Source organism: Chiloscyllium plagiosum, chromosome 22, assembly GCF_004010195.1.
Source record: "Chiloscyllium plagiosum isolate BGI_BamShark_2017 chromosome 22, ASM401019v2, whole genome shotgun sequence".
In the NCBI taxonomy this organism is placed as follows: domain Eukaryota; kingdom Metazoa; phylum Chordata; class Chondrichthyes; order Orectolobiformes; family Hemiscylliidae; genus Chiloscyllium; species Chiloscyllium plagiosum.
The window spans coordinates 26,292,848-26,313,384 of NC_057731.1; the positions used below are offsets into that span (position 1 = coordinate 26,292,848).

The 20,537-nt window shown below is 37.6% G+C and overlaps 1 protein-coding gene and 1 long non-coding RNA gene across 2 annotated transcripts in view; one reads left to right on the forward strand and one right to left on the reverse strand.

The window, feature by feature from the left end:
- The window catches only part of LOC122561138, a 52,496-nt gene extending 36,280 nt beyond the window's left edge, over positions 1–16,216 (forward strand). Inside the window, exon 3 of the long non-coding RNA XR_006314931.1 lies at positions 16,198–16,216. This is a non-coding gene — a long non-coding RNA (uncharacterized LOC122561138). The remainder of the gene's footprint in view (positions 1–16,197) is intronic.
- dock1 (dedicator of cytokinesis 1) overlaps positions 1–20,537 on the reverse strand; it is a 575,757-nt gene that overhangs the window by 327,441 nt on the left and 227,779 nt on the right. The gene's annotated exons all lie outside the window — the stretch shown is intronic.

Here is a 20,537-nt window from a genome sequence, read left to right on the forward strand (position 1 = left end):
CAACAAGTTCCTCCAAGATCAGTTGTGAATTTCACTGTTTGTTATGCTTCAATTATACACAACGTTGATGAGACCGCATTGAGAGTACTCTGTATTGTACCTGTCACTGTATTTATGGAAGAATATTCATGTGTTGGAATCAATTCAAAGATTTTTAGACTAATGCCTGTAATAAGCAAACTGCCTTATTAGGGAAGGCTGGATGTGGAAAGCGTATATCCTCCTATTGGAGAATATAGAACGAGGAGGCATAGTTTAAAAATGTTTTGCCATTTAACACAGAGTTGAGAAAATATTTACCTCTGAGGGTTGAGTGTTTTTAAAACTCTCTTCTTCAAAAGGCAGTGCATGCAGAATCTTAAAATAGTTCTAAGGCAGAGGCAGATAGAGTCTTAATTACCAAGGGGATGAAAGATTATTGGGGATATGCAGAAATGTAGAGTTGAGATTACAATCATATCAGCCATGACCTTATTGAATGGTGGAGTAGGCACAAAGGACTGACTGGCCTACTCTTGTTCTTGGTATTCAGTTACTGAATACCATGAATAGCCAAGTTTCTGGTACCATTGGAGGATACATTGGAGGAAGATGATGTGGTGAACTGACAAAAGTTGCAGGCAGATCAAGAAGCAGAAGGAAAAATCAGTTTACCACTTGTGACTTTGAGGAGTTAGTTTGTCAAGGGAGAGACATAACATTTGTTTTTTTTTACAGTGGTGATGGCAAAAGATTTGAAGGAAGAGGCAATACCCAAGAAAAGAAAACAATTAACAGTATTATTGAACACTGGTAAATAGCAAGGAAGGTTGGGTGATCAGCTGATTAAGCAAAATAAAGTTTAAAATCACACAAAACCAGGTCACAGTCCGACAGGTTTATTTGGAAGCACTAGCTTGTGGAGCAGGACCAGAAGACAGAATTTATAGCAAAAGATTAGTGTCATACAAATGAAATGATATACTGAACAAACCTAGAATGTTTCCAAATAATCCTTTTGGACTATAACCTGGTGTTGTGATTTTAACTTTGTCCACACCACTCCAACACCAGCTCCTCCACATCAAGCAAAATTAGATCAAACGAACAACAGATTATTTTTCATGCACAGGGTGATCTTGAAGATGGCTTGAAAAGAGATAAAAGACTGGAAAGAACTTAATGACGATGTTGAAGATGTCACTCTTAAGGGATTAGCAACATGTTGCAGTGTGTGGTGGCTCGTTGGAAGAGTGTGCTGATACAGCTTTGTTTGTGTGTGTTGGGGTGGTTGCTGGTGTAGTTAAGTATTTGGTCAGTGTTTGTCGGTTTTCTGTATACGCAGGTTTGTACTTCTCTGTTGTCCTTTCTTTCGACTGTATCAGAACACTATTCCAACGAGCCACCACACACTGCAGCACAGACGAACTTCGGAAAACAGAGGAGAACCATCTATACAACGTATTCAAGAATGCACACTCAAAAAATACAGTCCGCAGATTCCTCAAGAACAAACCACGACAAACAGACCACAGCCAGAAACCCTAACCACCTTACCATACAAAGAAGTTTCAGAAATGACAGCCAGACTACTAAGACTCCCTCGGAATCCTAGTAGCACACAAACACACCAACACTCTCAAACAAAAACTAACAAATTTAAAAGACCCAGTACAACCCATGGACAAAACCAACGTCATCTATAAAATTCAACGCAAGGACTGTCACAAACACTATGTAGGACAAACAGGAAGAAAGTTAGCCACCAGGATACATGAACACCAGCTAGCCACAAAAAGACACGACCCTCTCTCCCTCGTAGCCCTACGTACGGATGAAAAAAAACATTTCAACTGGGACAACACATCTATCCTAGGACAGGCTCAGCAAAGACATGCCAGAGAATTCCTAGAGGCCTGGCACTCCAACCACAACGCCATAAACAAACATTTAGATCGAGATGCCATCTATCAACCCCTCAGAAAACAAACAGGAAATGACATCACCACAAACCCCAGGAACCCCATTCAGGAGAAAGATATAAGTAGAAAGCAGGAGACAACAGCTTCGCTTCACTTGGAGGTCACCACTGATGATGTTACCTAGCCAGGTAATGAAACGTCTGGATATCAAACCTACAGCTCAGCGAGCAAACCTACACCCTAAACCTCAACCTGAGCTACAAACCTTCACAAACTCAAGTTACGTAGATCTGGTTATGTCAGGAGATTAAATAATTACTATCCAGGCAGTGAACTATCCCTTTTAACTCCAAAACTGAATCATCAAAAAACAATGCCCAACAAACTATCAGAATAAGTCAGACAGCATCTGCAGAGGGGAAAATCTAATGTTAATTAACTGCAGTTGTAGCTGCAGGATATTTTCAAATTTTATATGTGGGGACGTATTATAATACTGGCACTGTTATGTACAGCAAACTTTGTTTTAACTGGCACCTTATGAACTAGCATTCTTGATAAACCGACAAAAACCATATACCTCAAATTCCAAAGTGTATTATTCTGCATTATTCTGTCCAATTATCAGTTTCAAATTTATTTCGCTCAATGTAAATGTACATGTTGTTCAATCAAAGTAGCCACATGAAATATCAATGGTTGATTCAATCTTGCATCAATTTCTCCTCAAATACAGTACTGTGATCTACTATGATGTCTGAGTAGTCAGTTGAGGCTGCGAGTGAGAAGGCTCTCAACTGGTCAACTTTATTTAAAGCACAGTTGCATCCTTATTTAAATGATTTATGCTGTAAATACAACATAACACTGATGTCTATACCCCCTGCAATACATTTTTATTACTTAGTATATTTTTACATTGATTACATGAATCTCTTGATTATTGGAACATTTGATCAATCAGCACACAATCAAGTTCCATAGCTGCCAGATAATAAAACATTTACTGTACTCTCTTCCTTTCACCCAGCCATCCCAACTCCATCTAGCTTCTGACAGGCAAGGTCAGTTACCCAAAGGAGAAGGAATTTTTCACAAATTCTTCACGGACCTTTGGTTGGAGACATTTTGCCTCATAGGAACAAATTGTTTTATATAAATAGTATATTTCATATATATTTATAATCAGCCTGCTTAATTTCAGCAACCATACCTGACCTCATTGATCTGTTGGAATTCCAAGTGGGGGGTATCGAGTGTAATTAGCTGCTCTTTATCAGTCCCATCTGAAACTGGCACTGGTTCCCTTAGTATTGATAATAATGAAACATCTTTTCACATACACTTGAATCAATGCAAACCACATGCCTGTTTTTATGTAACATTTCCAAGACAATATTTATTCCATTTTGTTCAGTGAATTTAATAAAATTGCAATTACATTGCATACTGCATTAAAAAATAGGTATATTGTCATGGCTCATCCAAACACAGTCAGTTTGTGCAGTTTGTTTTAAAATTCTGCTCTGGTGACAAAAAGCATTAAAATTCAAGTTAAAAAATGCATTCATCAATTTCTGCATTTATACAAAGAGGATCAAAATTATACTTCAACTCAAAACTAAATTGAACTGTCTAATCTCCATACTTTGGATAAAGATTTCAATCACTTTCAAATAATTCATGAGTTGCACACATCAATCTTCATGTTTTTTTTTATTAAGATTTATATTTACATTTATTCAATTATCAACAAAATACCACCACAACAATGTATCCTGATGTTATATTTATTTAGAATTATCGAATATATAGTGCAGTAACCGCCAGTCGGTTGATATTATGTTTGTTTCATGCTTTGTCACAATTTTCAAGACATTAACATAACTGCCACCCTCTATGCACTTCTCCCATCATACTTGTGTAGTTTGTCCTTAATGCATCTATACCAGTCTCTTCAACCACCCACTATGATAGAGTTCCACTTTATCATGCTTTTGGTAAATAATTCCCTCCTGGATTTGTCGTATGTATTTTGTATTGATTGTGTCTAGATATGTTCATCCCACACGAAACATTCTCTCTGCATCCAATCTTAACAAAACCTTTCATAATTTTAATAACCTCCATAGAACCATCAGCTTTCTTCAATGAAGAGAAAAACACTTAGCCTGTCAATTCTTTCATGATGTGTACATCCATACATTTCTGTCAACATCATTATTCCACGTCATTTCTATACTATTTCCATTAACCCTCTTCCTTATTTATGATAAGGTACCAGAACTGCACGCACAATTCAAAATCTAGTTTAAGAATGATAAAAAACAATTCCAACTTAACTTTTGTAAATTTTATTTCTATCCCTCTCTAAATATAAATCCTTTTGTAATGGCTTCATAAAACTGTGATGTAATTGTTATCTAAGATTCCTGTTTTCTCGAGACTCACCCGGACTGCACTCACTTCTCCCCACATGGCCTTGCATTTCCAATAAGTGACATCCCTATTTTCCTAATTAAAATGTAGTATTTTACCCATGCTGAACTTTATTTGCCAATTACTGACTGATTCTGCAAATTGACTCATGTTCTTTAGCTTTGGATTCTTAACTTCTGACCTGCTCTTGTAGCCAGCTTATTTATATGGCCGGTTACATTTCTGGCTCAAGAAACCCACAGAATGTTGGCAGTGGGGAATTTAGTGATGGCAACACCGATGACCGTCAATGGACAATGGTCGGATTTTGTCGCTTTGGAAATGGTAATTGCCTGTCAGTTGTATGACACGAATGTTACTTGCTACTGGTCAGCCTAAACCCAGATGATGCGCAGGTCTTGCTGCATTTGGACAAGGACTGCTTCTAAATGAATGGCGCTGTACACTATGCAATCATCAGCAAACATGACCATTTCTAACCGAGGGAAAGTTACTGGTGAAGCAGCTTAATATGATTAGGCATGGGACATCTATCTGAGGAACCCCTGCACAGATGTCCTGGAGCTGAGGTGGCTGATCTCCAATAACAACAAGTCAGCTGAAGTGTGGCATTTGTGATACTGGGGTCCTCTCAACAAGGATGATATGCATTATCCACTTTGCATATCTGGTTGAACATGGTTGCAAATGCTTCAGCCTTATCTTTTGCACTGATGTGCTAATTATTCACTTATGGCTCCCACATTATTGAGGATGCAGATATTTGGTGAGCCACCTCTTCCAGTGAGATGTTTATTTGCCCATTACCAATCATAGTGGATATGGCAGGAATGCAGATATTAGGTCTGATGTATTGGTTCTGGAAATAATTATCAATCACTTGTTGCTTACTTTGTTTGGCATACAAACAAGCCCGGTTTTGTAGTTTCACCAGGTTGACACTTCATTTTTAAGGAATGGCTGGTGCTAGTCCTGGCATGCCTTCCTGCATTCTTCATTGAACCAGGGTTGATCCCCTGGCTTGATAAGTAATGGTATACTGGGGAATATGCCAGATCATAAGGTTGCAGATTGTACTGGAATAAGTTTCTGCTGCTGATGTTGAACCACAATGTTTCATGGATGTTCATGATGGGAGATGAACAGTAGCAAAAATTAAAAATACTTCACAATTTTCAACAAATCTTTGACTAGGTTTTTGATAATCTTTGACTACTGCATATGATTTGATGTCAAACTGTGTTTTATAATGCCTCTATGAAGCGCCTTACGACATTTGAATGTGTTCAAGGTCTAAAATAATGTAATTTATTATTTCTATTGCCTGAGATCATTAACTGCACTTTGAATTCCACATAATCAGGGCAATTGATTTCAATTGGAGAAAAATCTTTGCATGCACACAGATGCATAACTTCATATCTGAGAGACAGCTAGCTATAATTAAAATATTTAGAGCCATTAGTGGGAGAGTATTGGCGTAAGATGATTGTTCCAAATTAGTCAGATGAGGATTAATAAAAGGGAAAAATCTTGTTTGAGACTAACTTGATTTGAGCAGGTGGAGTAGGCCAGTGCAGTTGATGTTCTGTAAATGAATTTACAAAAGGCAGATAAACATCCCATTGACGTAAAGATTGACGTACATGGAATAAAATAGGCAATAGCAACATGGATACAAAACAGTAAGTTGTAGTGATTAGTTGTTTTTAGTTTGGAGGGAGATGTATAGTGGTCTTAAACTTGGGAATAACGGGCAAAATGCTGACATTTTCAGATGATAGAAAAGTAAACAATAAGGAAGATAGCGATGGACTTCAAGAAAACAAGAGAGCTGCTGTAATTGGCTGTTCAAAAGGCAGATTAAATTTTTAAAAAGCAAATGCTGTAATTATAAAGGGTGCAAGATTAGAAAGTCCTGGGAACAATCGTGCACAAATCTTTGAATGTGAAACAACAGGTTAAAGCAGCAGTTTATGAACCACATTTATTCCTGAGTTTTATAGAGGTACAGAATGAAAACTCAGAAACTTATGCTACATCAATACAAATAGTGCATTCTTCCCAATTTTCAGCATAATTTAGAAAGGATAATATCAAGATAATCCAGCATCCAGATAAAATAATTACACTGAAATTCATGTTTTCCTTAAGATGCTTGTTTCATTCAAGTATGTTGACAATTCTTCCCCAAAGTAAAAGATTTACTCACTTTTTTTGAAACAAACCAGTCAACTACTTTATGTTCATGTATAGTTTATTATAATTCTGCAGGAAAATGGTATCATGCCAGACACATTGTTATTTATGTACCACTTTGCAGCTTTGATTTATTACAGTCACATTAGATATCCCCTGAACTGTAAGATGCTGTAGCAAGACGATGAGATCATTTCCAATTCAAGGAATTAAGAAAGCCTCCCTAAGTCTCATAGCAAGAAAATTTCTATTTTAAAATCCTGCATCAAAATTTACACTACAATGCAAATACATTATGAGCATTTTCCATGTTGAAATATGATATTTGCAAATTGCCCGATAACTTAGATTATCTAACCAACAGTTTCAAAGAGATTGGCAACCCAAAACAAAACCTAAAGAATAGCCTGAGTCAAAGCTTGACACTGCATCAAGGTGACTGAAAAAGTTAATTACATCAGACATCAGCGTTATTATTAGTGCTTTACAGTCACATTCTATAGTTCAATCGATTTCTGTGGGAAAGCTGAAATCCAAAGGCCTCGCACATAACCCACAAGATGTATTTAGAATACGAGTGGAATGAGTCATGAACTTGTCATGGCCCAATATTCAGCCAGCCCAATATTCACAGCGCTTTTATAGCGGCACAATTTAAAAAAACATAAAAACAAAAGTGTAAAATGCGAGGGGAATTTCTAGGTTGAAACTATGACATGCGCCCCAGAAAACATTTGGTGCATTTTTGCAATCTGTGGGCATCTCTTATTTTTTTGGATATCATCCCAGCGAAACATTTCCTCTATCAAAAGTTACTTAAAGCAAAACCTAAGCAGACTGCACAGTAGGGTCCTAACAAGAGAAAATTAAACATATAGCCAATCATAAGTGATGGACAAACTTTAGCCAGCATATCAAGAGAACTGCCTTCCCAGCAGTGAATAACTTTATATGATTTTTCATGTGATCCTGAGTAGGCAAGTTGAGGCCCTGGCTTCACATATCAAATGAAAGGAATTCATGGTTTCCTTAAGATGCTTATTTCATTCAAGTATGTTGACACAATTGGAAGACAGTCATCCCCAAATGTTGTGCTACATGACTATTCAGAAATCCCAAAGCATTAGTTATTCAGGAATTGACTAGGAAGCTTAAGGGGAGTGTCTGGAACTTCCTAAAAAGTCCCTAACTCAGCGTTACACTCAGACCTTTGTAGGATTCTCACTTACTTTCTTGAATAGTTACCCCCCAGGAAAGGTTAAAGAATTAAATAACTTTAAACTTCTCTAATTCCTGGAGCTATAAAATTGACCATTTTGACTCATCACTGAACCCCAATTCCTCCCCCAATCTGATCCAATGACACCTCACATCAAACTAACCCAAGCACCCCCCCAACTACCTTTATCTACTGTGCCTCTCACACCCACTCACTCACTAGCTATCCCCTCTCACCCAATGACCAACCAATCTAATCCATCACCTATTCACCTGCCATTAAACCACCTCACACATCCACCTGCCTCCCTATTCCTTCACCTACTTACCTTCTCACAATAGACTATCAGAAACATCTAAATCCTGAATTGTTTAAAAAGGGGACTCAATTTGGCTGCTAAAAAGAGTCCACTGTTGCAATTTAAGGCATCTACATCAAGTACCCTCTACTTTCTCAAAAGACTCAAATTAAAAGTTCCAGCTATAACTATAACATTCTGGGATAGGGCAAGTCAATTGGACTCCCTACAGTATAAAAACAAACCCTTCGGCCCATCAAGTCCACCCCAACCCTTTGAAGAGTAACCCACCCAGAGCCATTCCCTTCCCCTATATTTACCCTTGATTAATGCACCTAACACTATGGTCAATTTAGCATGGCCAGTTCACCTGACCTGCGCATCTTTGAACTGTGGAAGGAAACTGGAGCCTTTATGAACAATAAAGGATTTAGATGTCTCTTGATAGTGGTAATGTTCCAGCATAGCAACTACCCTTAAACCTCCAGATGCTAGTGGTCATGGGTTTAGAAAAAGTAAAAGGAATGGGTTGGAATCACACCATAATTGCGATTGCTTATAAGATTTGGACCAGTCCCTCTAACAAGAAATTGTGTTTGAGTCTAGGCTAGGCCCAAACCCACAAATATTTCACGCACGAGGTGACAGCTTTATCAAAATCATAAAGATGTGGATGCAGGAAGCATGTGAGCAATAAAGGAAATCATCCCTCACTTCCCCATTATTATATACAATGTCATGTATCTAGACAATATGCCTATATACAACATATCAGGAGATTTTAATGTGTAATTCACAATACTAAGATATCACGTAAAGGAATGTATTACTTTCAATGATTAAATGTGAGACAGAAAGAATTGACCTATTATTGTCAGGTGATAGCAGAGGAATTACGTTCAGTGACATCCACATCAGATGTTGCTTCTGCCAACTTGCTCACCTGATTACAACAAACGGCATTCCCAAGATACCCACAAATTCATGAAAAAGTCTGCTCTATCTGAAATCACTTCACCACTTCTCTGATGAGATCACAGAACTCATGATACACCAAGGCTTACACCTCAAATTATTCAAACTGTATGAATCAACATGCAAATCTTCATGCATTTGTGAAGCAAAAAAACTTGAGATCATTGCACTTCTTTTAGTGAATAAGATATTCCAGATGGCAAGATCTGCATATTTTAAATTTTAAAAATAATGCCTCGTGCTCTGGGTTTGTCCCTACCAGAGAAACTGGTTTCTTTGCATCAAATATATTATCCTTTTAAACCTGTTAATTAGATCTCCACACAGTCTTTGAAACACAAGCAAAATTTAATTTCAGGTATAATTCTAGATTGATTCTTGCACCCTGTCCAAGCTAACGTATGCTTTGTTAACTGTGCGCCCAAATTTAAATGCAAAACACCAGATGGGGTCATAACCAATTTTCTGAGCCAAACTTCATCCTGGTTTCATTAGGTAAGCACACACAGATTCTAAACAATCTATGAAATACCAGGAATTCTAAATTATTTACTTCTGCACCCAGACCAGAGGTACTCTGAAGGTAAATGTGATATCCTATTTACAACAAATTATTCTTCCTTATATATTTAAATATCATGACATTTTAAAGATGACTAGATTGCTTACATTTTTCATTGTAAACTAATATACATAATTATTAATTCTACTATGACAGAACAAAAGAAGAATCTTCCAGATATAAATATAATTTTAATACTATTAGATAGTGCATGACAACTACAGTCAGGTTTGATTGTATACACAAATTTACATTAACAGATAATTGCGTAGTAGTACAGGGTCTCCAGCGTCACTCAAGCCATGACCCCATTACCCTCAGGGTAGTTTCCTTGCCCTGAACATTTTCAGTTGGCTCAATAACTTTCCCTCCACCATAAGGTCAGAAATGGGGATGTTCACTCATCAAAGCACAATGTTCAGCACAATTCACGACTTCTCAGATACTGAAGCAGTCCCTATACAAATATAGCAAGTCCTGGAAAATATCCAGGCTTGGACTGACAAATAACATCCATGCCAGACAATTAACATCACGAACAAGAGAGAATCTAACTATTGTCCCTTAACATTCTATGGCATTACCATCACTGACTTCCCCCAGTATCAACATCCAGGGAGTTACCAATGACAAGAAACTGTGCTGTCCCAGCCACATGAATAACATATCTACAACAGCATATCAGAGGTTAGGAATCTTGCAGCAAATAACTCTTCTCCTGCTTCCCCAAAGTCTGTCCATCCTCTACAAAACACAGTCTGGAGTTTGATGGAATACTATCCTTTTACTTGGATGAATGTAGCTCCAGTTACATTCAAAAAGCTTGTTACAATGTAGAACATGTAACCTACTTGATTGGCAGCACATCCACAATCATTCACTCTCTCTAGCACTGTCACTAAGTGGCATCAGTCTATATTATCTATACAATGCACTGCAGAAATTCACCAAAGTTCCTTAGACAATACCTTCTAAACACATTACCAATAGCATCTAGAGGTTTAAGGGTAGTTGCTATGTGGGAACATCACATGTAAGTTTCCTCAAAGGCACTCACCATCACGATCTGGAAATATAGCACTGATCCTTCAGTGTTGCTTGGTCAAAGTCTTGGAACTCACTCTCTAACAGCATTGTGGGTCTGCCTACACCAGAGATTGCAGCAATTCAAGAAGCAGCTTTGCCATCACTTTCTGAAGGCTATTTATGGATGGGCATTAAATGCTAGCACAGCCAGAAACACCCACATTCCATGAATAAATAATAACAAACAAAAATAAAAAAGAACAAGAAATGTAACCTGAGTGGTATTCAATATCCAGAGAAAATGAGCACAGAATTATATATCAAACATTAGACGTGGTGCTGAATATGTTCCTTCATGTTGCTCATGTTGAGTGCACAGAATAAAGGATAATAAAACTCACTGGAATGTTTGAACCAATGTATTACACAGCAGTATTACTAGTTAACATGAACTATTAATGCTTACAATCTTTATTATTTTAAGCAAAATATTTTTTATGATGAACTTGCTGTTTTATCACCAAGTGCTGATAGAAATTATTTAGACAAGGCTATGTCTTTTGAAGCACCTGGGAAAAGAACTATGTATTTCCCTATTTTACCTTCCTGATCCATACAGGTGCACCTAATATTACATCATACTAAAAGCTCTACAGCATTTAAAAAAATGTCTGTGACACTTCAGGAATTAGTCTGCATTCTCCTTGAAACAAAGATCAAGTAACATAGAATTATGAGGAATGATTCCCTGCAGACAGAGAAGTCAATGGGACACTTCCTGCAACTTCTCAATGAAATTTACAGCCCAACAGGTAATTCTGTCTATTACTCGTGCTGGAGTTATCTGCTTAATCATAATTCCTTGCTCAAACTATAACCTCTTACTTTTTAAATGATTATCCAATTCGCCTTTCAACAATCTTTCCTTTCTTTGACCTCTCCATCTCCAATTCGGGAAATGGACTGTCCAATGCCATCTACTACTGACTTCCATATCTATCTTCACATCAGCTCTTCCTACCCCACTGCCCTGCAAGGATTCCATCCCATTCTCCTAGTTCCTTCGCCTACATTGTAGCTATTTGGATGTTGCCACCTTCCAAAACAGCACTACTGACAGGTTGGACCGTCTGTATATCTCTATGACATGGCTTCCTTCTTCCATAATTGTGGCTTCCCACCCATTGAGGTTGACAGGGCCCTCAATCAGATCCAGCACCCGTGCTTCTGCCCTTGCCCCTTCCCATCAGTTACAACATGATTGGGTTTTCCTTGTTCTCACTTTTCACCCACCAGCCTCTGCATTCAAAGAATCATTCTCTGCCATTTCAGACAACTCCAACAGAATACCACCAAACAGATCTTCCCCTCATTCTCCGTCCGCATTTTGGATGGATTGTTTCCTTCAAAACACCCTAATCCATTCATCGACTACCAACAACACCCCTCTTTCCTGTGCTATCTTCCCATGTAACTGCAGAAGGTGTAACAGCTGTCCCTTCACAACCTCCATGTTCACCATCCAAGAGCCTGAACAGTCTTTCAAGGTGAATTCATATTTGACCTGTACCTCCTTCAATCTTGTGTATTGTATTTGCTGCACCCAACATAGCCTACTTTACATTAGAGAAACCAAACACAGAGTGTGACCACTTTACAGAACACATCCAGTCCGTGTGCAAGCATGACCCTGTAACCGATCATTTTAACACAGTGTCCTGTTTGCATGCCCAAATATCAATACTTGGTATGCTGCAATGCTCCAGCAAATCACATCTAAAAATTGGAGGAGTAATATCTCATCTTCAAATTGGACACTTTACAACCTTCAGGGCTAAATATTGAGTTCAACACCTTCAAACCTTTAACCCATTCCTTTCTTTTAGCTTTGATTGTTACATTCTCTGTCACCCTCTCTCTCTCTCCACCCCCTAGTGGGATTGTCTGTTCTTTCCAATCAGGCAGTTAGATACACTATTGTTCTGGCATCAAATTACAATCACTTAATCTGAACTATCAACATTCTTTCTCCTCGAGGACTTCCAAACCGTACCCCACTTTCTCCACTGTTTCATAAATGCTGTCCCCTCCGCACTTCACTTCAGCTCTGATGAAATCATCTAGACTTGAAACATTAGCTTCCTTTCTCTCCACAGATACTGCCGGATATGCTGTGATCTCCAGCATTTTTTGTTTTCAGTACAGATTCAAGCATATTTACAACTATTCTAGTTATCAAACCTAAAATGGGTAAGACTTCTTAATAACTGTTTTAACTTGCCTGGCCATCTTCAGAGAATTATGCACATGAACCCTGAGGACCCTCTGCTCCTGTACTTGCCTTAAAATTATACTATTGAGTCTGTATTGTGTCTCCATGTTTCTTCTGTCAAAATGCTTATCTCACATTTCTCTGCATTGAAGTTCATCTGCCCATTTGGCCAACTTGTCAATGTCACTCTGAAGTCACTCATTGTTATCCTCACAATTCACTATTCTCCATAGCTTAGTATCATCTGAAAATTTAGAGATCTTGCCCTCAATACCCATCTCCAAATCATTTATATAAATCAGAAAAAGGGTCCCAACATTGATTCTTGGGGAATACCATTTTCAAATAGTCTCCAATCCAAGAAATGACCATCTATACCTACCCAGTTTCTGATTATTTAGCCAACTTCTAATCCATGCTGCCAAGGACTTATCAAACCCAAACATTTCTAATTTGATGATCAATATGCCAACACCATGTCAAATACTTTCTGAAAGTCCAAATATACAACATCCATAGCACCACTCTCATCCACTGCGTGTGTCAGCTTGTCAAAACTCAATCAAATGTCAGACACACTCTTGACATGATCACTATCGAGTATTAATCTACTTCTCTCCAATTATATATTTACCTTATCATATATTATGGCTTTATCAGCTTTTTCCACTATTGACTTCAAGCTGACAGGTCTGTAGTTTTGTGTCCTTTTCTTAAATAATGACATCACAGTTGCAATCTTCCGGTCCCCCAGAATTAATCCTGTGTTCAGAGGGGCTTGGAAAGTTTCTGTCAATTCGTTTTGCAATTTGCTCTTTTACCTCTCTCAGCAATCCTCCCAACTGGGCGTGGCAACTTTTCCACCTGGAGTTTTTTTTAAGCACTTCTTTGCAGCACTTTGGCTTTATTTTCAACTATACTGGTCGGTTGCCCAACACGCAGTTTCAGCTAGGCCACTGTCACCATTTTCTAATTTCGTAAAGGCAGAAACAAAGTACTCACTTAGTACTGAATCAAAATTACTGGGGAAATTCAGCAGGCCTGGCAGCATCTGTGGAGAGAAAGCAGATGCTGCTAGACCTACTGAACTTTCCCAGTGATTTTATTGTTTCTGATTTCCGGCATTTGTAGTTCTTTGTTTTGATTTAAATTGATTTGGAACCTCTGCCTTAACCTTTGCTTCAGTGAGCAGCTTATCCTCCTTGTTCGTTATAAGCCCCACTATTCGCTTTACTAATATTTTGTTATTAATATGTTATATATCTAAAACAGTAAAATTTAATAACATTAAAACAAATATCCTACAAATATAGCTGCATAAATGACAAGTTTTGACAATTCAAAAAGCATCCCTTGAACTGGCTATTGTCACAGTAAATCTTTGAATAAGCATTCCATTCCACTGATTTAGTTCAAATTGTATTAAGATATATTTTGGAAACAAATCACATGGATTATTAAATTATTTGGATTATATGAGAACAGTACTCAGACTTCTATCACTTAGAACAAAAGAACTTAATTAGAAAGTCTTATGACAGGGTGAATGCACTCAGTCTTTTTCCCAGGGTTGGGGAATCGAGGACAAGAGGGTATCAGTACAGTATAAGGTTAGAGGGGAAAGAATAAAAGGGAACCTGAGGGGCAACATTTTTTTTTTAAACAGAGGGTGGTACGCATATGGAATGAGCTGCCAGAAGTGGTTGAGGTGGGTATATTAACAATATCCTGAAGGCATCTGGACAAATACATGGATAGGAAGGATTAGAAGGATATAGGCCAAGTTCAGGGAAATATGGTTAGCATGAACAGACATTTTGGTCAGCATGGACCAGTTTGGGCCAAATGGCATGTCTCTGTGCTGTAGGATTCTATGACAAACATCCATGAAGAGTAGAGTGAAAGAGTCATTTGGTAATTCAGAAATTGAGTAATGTTGAAAAATGAATTTTTAGCTTGCACTCATCAAGACATGAATCACAAGACACAAAATCTCAAGAGAAGCAATACTTTGTACTGCATAACAGGGTGCTAATTGGTTGGCAAGTGAACTCTGATTGTTAAAGGCATTGCCATAGAGAATGCACCCAGATATTGTAAACCATCAAGCTTTTGTTTGAATGTAAACCAGACAAGATGACTCTCATTGTTCAAGGCATTACCACGTGAAATATGCCACCGAATGACTATTCCCAGACTTTATTTCAGATGGAAAAGGCACAATGGAGCATGTCCTTTCAGTTTCTATAGGACAGAGACAGGCATGTGCACATTCGTGGTTTCTAGCATGTGAGTCACACTGTTATTTAATTGACTATCTGACCAGAAATATGATAGGACTTGCCATATTAATACAGTGGCTAGAAGAGCAGGTTATGAATCCTGCAGTGAGTGACTCACCTGCTTATTCTCCAACACGTGCCCCACCATCTGCAAGGCACAAGTCAGAAGTGTGATTCAATTCCCCACTTGCCTGGATGAGGGCAGTCCAACTACACTCAATAAACATGACACCATCCAGGAAAAAGCAGCCTTCTTGATTGGCATCACATCCACAAGCATCCATTCCCTCCACCAATGATCCTCAGTAGCAGCAGTACTATATAGAAGAGGCGCTGCAAAGATTCGCCAAATAAGCTGCTTAGACAGCACCTTCCAAACCCTCAATCATTTCCACGTAAAAGGGCAAGGGCAACAGATGCGTGGAAACACTTGTCACTAGGTCTAATTCCTGGAATTTCCTGTGTAATGGCATTGTGTGTCTACCAACACGTGGAAGGCAGCAGTTCAAGAATGCAGCTCACAACCACCTTCTGAAAGGCAACTATGGAAAAGGAATAAATGCTGTCCAGCCAGCGATGCTCATGTCCCATGAGTGAATTTAATAAAGCACGATTGTTAGTCTTATTCTTAACACACATAGAACTGTTTACCAATATTCTTGCAATTCTGTCATGATGTGTGCAAGGCAAAAGGCTTTAATACTATATCCCATTTTCAGCATAAATACAGACCTCCAGCTGGCTTACAGAGATTTAAAGTGAGTAGGAAAACTATGAAAAAGATAGCAGTCCTGGAATAAGTTAAGCTGAAAGGAAAAATATATTACTAATATTAATGTCAGGAAGGGATTTAATTGTAAATCTTTGTTGCAATAATTCAATATTAACTGTGTAAAAGCATCTTACATTCAGACTGATCTAATGCACACAATGGATGTTGTTTATGTTCCATTAGGATGAATGATTAATGACAGCGTAGTCTGCCCTTAACTGATTTAAAGCTGCATCTATTATTACTTCCTAGTGTTGAACTCGACTTCAAGCAACAAGAGGACAAGTTTCAACCAGTTATGAAAAAACTACACCCTACTGAAGAAACTCAGGTTTCAACCATGCCTTACTCACAAGAATTCTGTTCATCTGCCTACCAAAAGCAAAAACCTAGCAAGACTGAATCAAAAAAGCATGGAAAATGGAAACTGTGGTTTCTTTAACGTAGCACTATTAAAGTTTCTATTTGTCAATTTCATTCATTTTGACTGATTTTGGAGTTGAGCTGAATACTCAATTATCAAGAATTTTAAATTAGCTGCCAATTATATGCACAAGGTAGCATTCATCCAAATAATCCATTTAGAAGATTTTAGTTTTCATAAATCACTACCACACATGAGTAATGCACTCCTTTTTATTTTACAGGTCACAGACAGGGAATTAAGTAATATTTTAAATGGATGTATTCAAACATTGTATTAATCTGTCAAAAATCATAATTGGGCCTGTTAATTTCAAATGTCACTTCACATGTTACTAATAAGATATTTTGATGCCTTCATTCATTAAATAATACCGGAAAGAAATAGCGCAAGTCGTACTTTTGCAGGGTTTTTCATGTTTATGTTTAATTCAAGAACTCTAAATCAAGAGTGTGGAATTAGTATTTTCAAGCACATTACAGACTAATGTGGAAAAAGCACAATTTTCAAATAAGCACGACCGATAAGGTCGGTGCTGGTTGTCATAAGGTTTTTATTTGGCAAGTGATAAGCCTGTAAATCTGCCTAAAAGCATCACATTGAACACCAATACTATATTCTGCCTTTCCAAATTTGCATTATGTTCCGGACAAGTTGTGATGTATCTTTAATCATTTCCAATTAATAGCTGTGAACACAGGGTATATTCTTCCCCATTAGGAAAGTTTTAATCTACTGGTACTTGAAATTAGGTCGATTGAAAATATTGACCACAGGTGTCTAGATTTTGTTTTTTTTTCCAAAAGGAAGAAATGAACTATTAATGGCCACTACACAAGTTTTTTTTGCATAATGTAAAGAACATGTAAGAAAGCTACATAAAAATGCAGAGATTGATGATTTAATTGCACAGGTTGAGTTTAATTTCTCTATATTTGAAAAGTAAATGCTACAAAGAGACCTTTATAAAAAATGTAAAGTAGCATTTGCTATATGTACAAATTCAATTTCACATTGTAAGTACTTTGCACTATAAACGTTCTTTTTCTTGTGAAAGTTTAAAGAGTCACTTGAAGAAATATTAAGCTAAAGTAACACAACAGAAGTATATATAAAGTGAACCGAACAGATGAAATTGTTCAACTGTAAACACTTATTAAATAAACCACTATTTCTTATTTGAAGCAAAATTGCTGAGAAATTATTTTAATATTTACCTTTGTAAACTAATTTGACATAAATTTCAAATCTATTTTGCTTTAATTTGCAAATCAAGTTTAAGTAATTCCAAAATCCTTATACTTAAAAATCCACTATCAAAATCCAATATATTTATTTTTAATATATTAAATTTCAAATAAGGATTTGAAAAATCATAGCTTTTCATTCACCAGTTAAAAATAAGTATGCATAAATGACTGTTTAGAAATCACAATTATGTTGTATACTAGAGCAAATGAAATACGCAAATTAAACAAAAATTAAATACAACGGTCTCCCTTCAGATCAATGCTACACTCTCAGATCTGCAAACCTGTTAAATTTTATTTTTAAGCAATTTTCCATATTTTAATCCAAAAATCACTAAATAATTTTAATTTTTAAGCCACAGCAATATTTAACCTATTACATTTATTTTTGAACCTGCCGAATTACCATAATAAATATTACACATCTCACATCTTGCAAAACTGAAGGTTATTGCTCTGTACATTCATATGCGGTGGGGGATGGGGGGAAAGAATTTAATATTTCCCACTTAAAGAAAGGATGAATGGAAATATGCCATATTAAAGAACTAGCTTCAAAAAAATTAATCAACTGCATTGCCATTACTCTCTCCTCGGAAACACTGTTGGTCCACAATATATTTATCTATTGAGAAGGATGATCAAAACAGGATTTGTTAGCATTTTGCCTTTGTACATTAACACAAAAATTTGGAAGTTATTAAATTTTCCGGTGCACACTGGACAATTAGGGGCAGCACGGTGGCTCAGTGGTTAGCACTGCTGCCTCACAGCACCAGGGATCAGGGTTCACTTCCTGCCTCGGGCAACTGTCTGTGTTGAGTTTGCACATTCTCCCCGTGTCTGCGTGGGTTTCCTCCGGGTGGTCTGGTTTCCTCCCACAGTCCAAAGATGTGCACGTTAGGTGAATTGAATCGTAGTGTTAGGTGTAGTAGTCAGGGGTAAATATAGGGGGTGTGGGTTTCTCTTTGGAGATCCGGTGTGGACTTGTTGGGCCAAAGGGCCTGTTTCCACACTGTAGGTAATGTAATGTAATCTAATTGAGAAAAGGAAAGGATGCACTACAAAATGCCACTTTAAAATATTCTGTTCCTGTTGTATACATATTACACCTCTCACTCCCTCGGTTTCTTTTTCCAATCTATTTTGCTTTGAAATGTTTGCATTTTCTTATCCTGTGTTGCTATATTACAATTTTTCCCATATCTCACAATGCCTCTCCATCACTCTTTTCCAATCTCCATGCTGCCAACACGCAAACTCCACGTTTATCACGCAGAAGGAATATTTTGAATGGGAAATGAGATCAGGAAGGAAAGCATGGTGCTTAGGGATAAATAAAAACTGACCAAAGGAGAACACAAATATCTAGAAAATAAATCCATTGTGGGATAAAAGGCAGGTAGTATTGAGGCAGAGTGTCAATATAAAAGCCCAAATAACAACAGACCAAAGAAAATTGACCTTCTGTAGTAGTACTTTGAAGACAACAAAAAAATATTCTTTTGTATTGCAGTTAGCTGCATTTTGAAGCTAGAAAGTGTGTTTTGCATGGTAATAACAATGAAGATAAAGACTTTTAAATGTCAAAATTGTGGCTTGATGAGAGATACATTATTTTTCTTTTCAATTACAAGCAAAACCCTTGTCTCACAGCAAGATTATATAGCTTGTAATGTTACTGTAATCATTATCTAGATTTCTTGTTAATTGATAGTTAAATAATGATTAAACAGACGTAACTTTCAGTTAGTATGCTTTGCACAGTCAGGAAAGAGAAACCACATCTGGAATGAGATACAGCCGGAGTGTGTATATAGTTTAGGGAATTTGGAGGCAACTTGTGAATAAAACTTGGGACTCTCACTGTCTCTATTAAATCTCCTCTTAACCTTCTTCTGTCCAATGAGAACAGACCCAAGTCTCTCAGCCTTTCCTCATAAGACCTTCCCTCCAGATCAGGCAACATCCTGGTACATCGTCTCTGCATCTTTTCCAATGCTTCCACACCCTTCCCGTAATGGGGCGACCAGAACTGTACACAATATTCTAAGTGAGGCCACACTAGCATTTTGTACAGTTGCAGCATGACATCACGGCTCCAGAACTCAATCCCTCTACCAATAAAACCTAATACACCGTATATCTTGTTAACAGCACTATCAACCAAGGTGGCAACTAACAGGGATCTATGTACATGGACTCCAAGATCCCTCTGCACATCTACATTACCATGAATCTTTCCATTGACCCAGTATTTTGGCTTCCTGTTATCCTTCCCAAAGTGAATCACCTCACATTTAGCTGCATTGAACTCCATTTGCCACCTCTCAGCCCAATTCTGCAGTTTATCCAAGTCCCCCTTCAACCTGTAACATTCTCCCACACTGTTCTCTACTCCACCGACTTTAGTGCCATCTGCAAACTTACTAACCTATCCACTTATAGCTGCATCCAAGTCATTTATAAAAATGACAAACAGCAGTGGTCCCAAAACAGATCCTTGTGGCACACCACTAGTAACCGGACTCAAGGCTGAATATTTTCCATCAACCACCACTCGCTGCCTTCTTTCAGAAAGTCAGTTTCTAATCCAAACTGCTAAATCACCCTCAATCCCATACCTCTGCATTTTCCCCAACAGCTTACCATGTGGAACCTTATCAAAGGCTTTACTGAAGTCCACATACACCACGTCAACTACCCTACCATCATCCACATGCTGGTCACCTTCTCAAAAAACTCAATTAAGTTTTTTTAGACATGACCTGCCCTTGACAACACCAGATTGACTATCTGAAATCAAATTGTTGCTTGCTAGGTGATTATAAATCCTCTCTCTTATAATCCTTTCCAAAACTTTTCCTACAACCTTTAACAGTAAGGTCCTGGGGAGCGTTGCTGAACAAACAGACCTT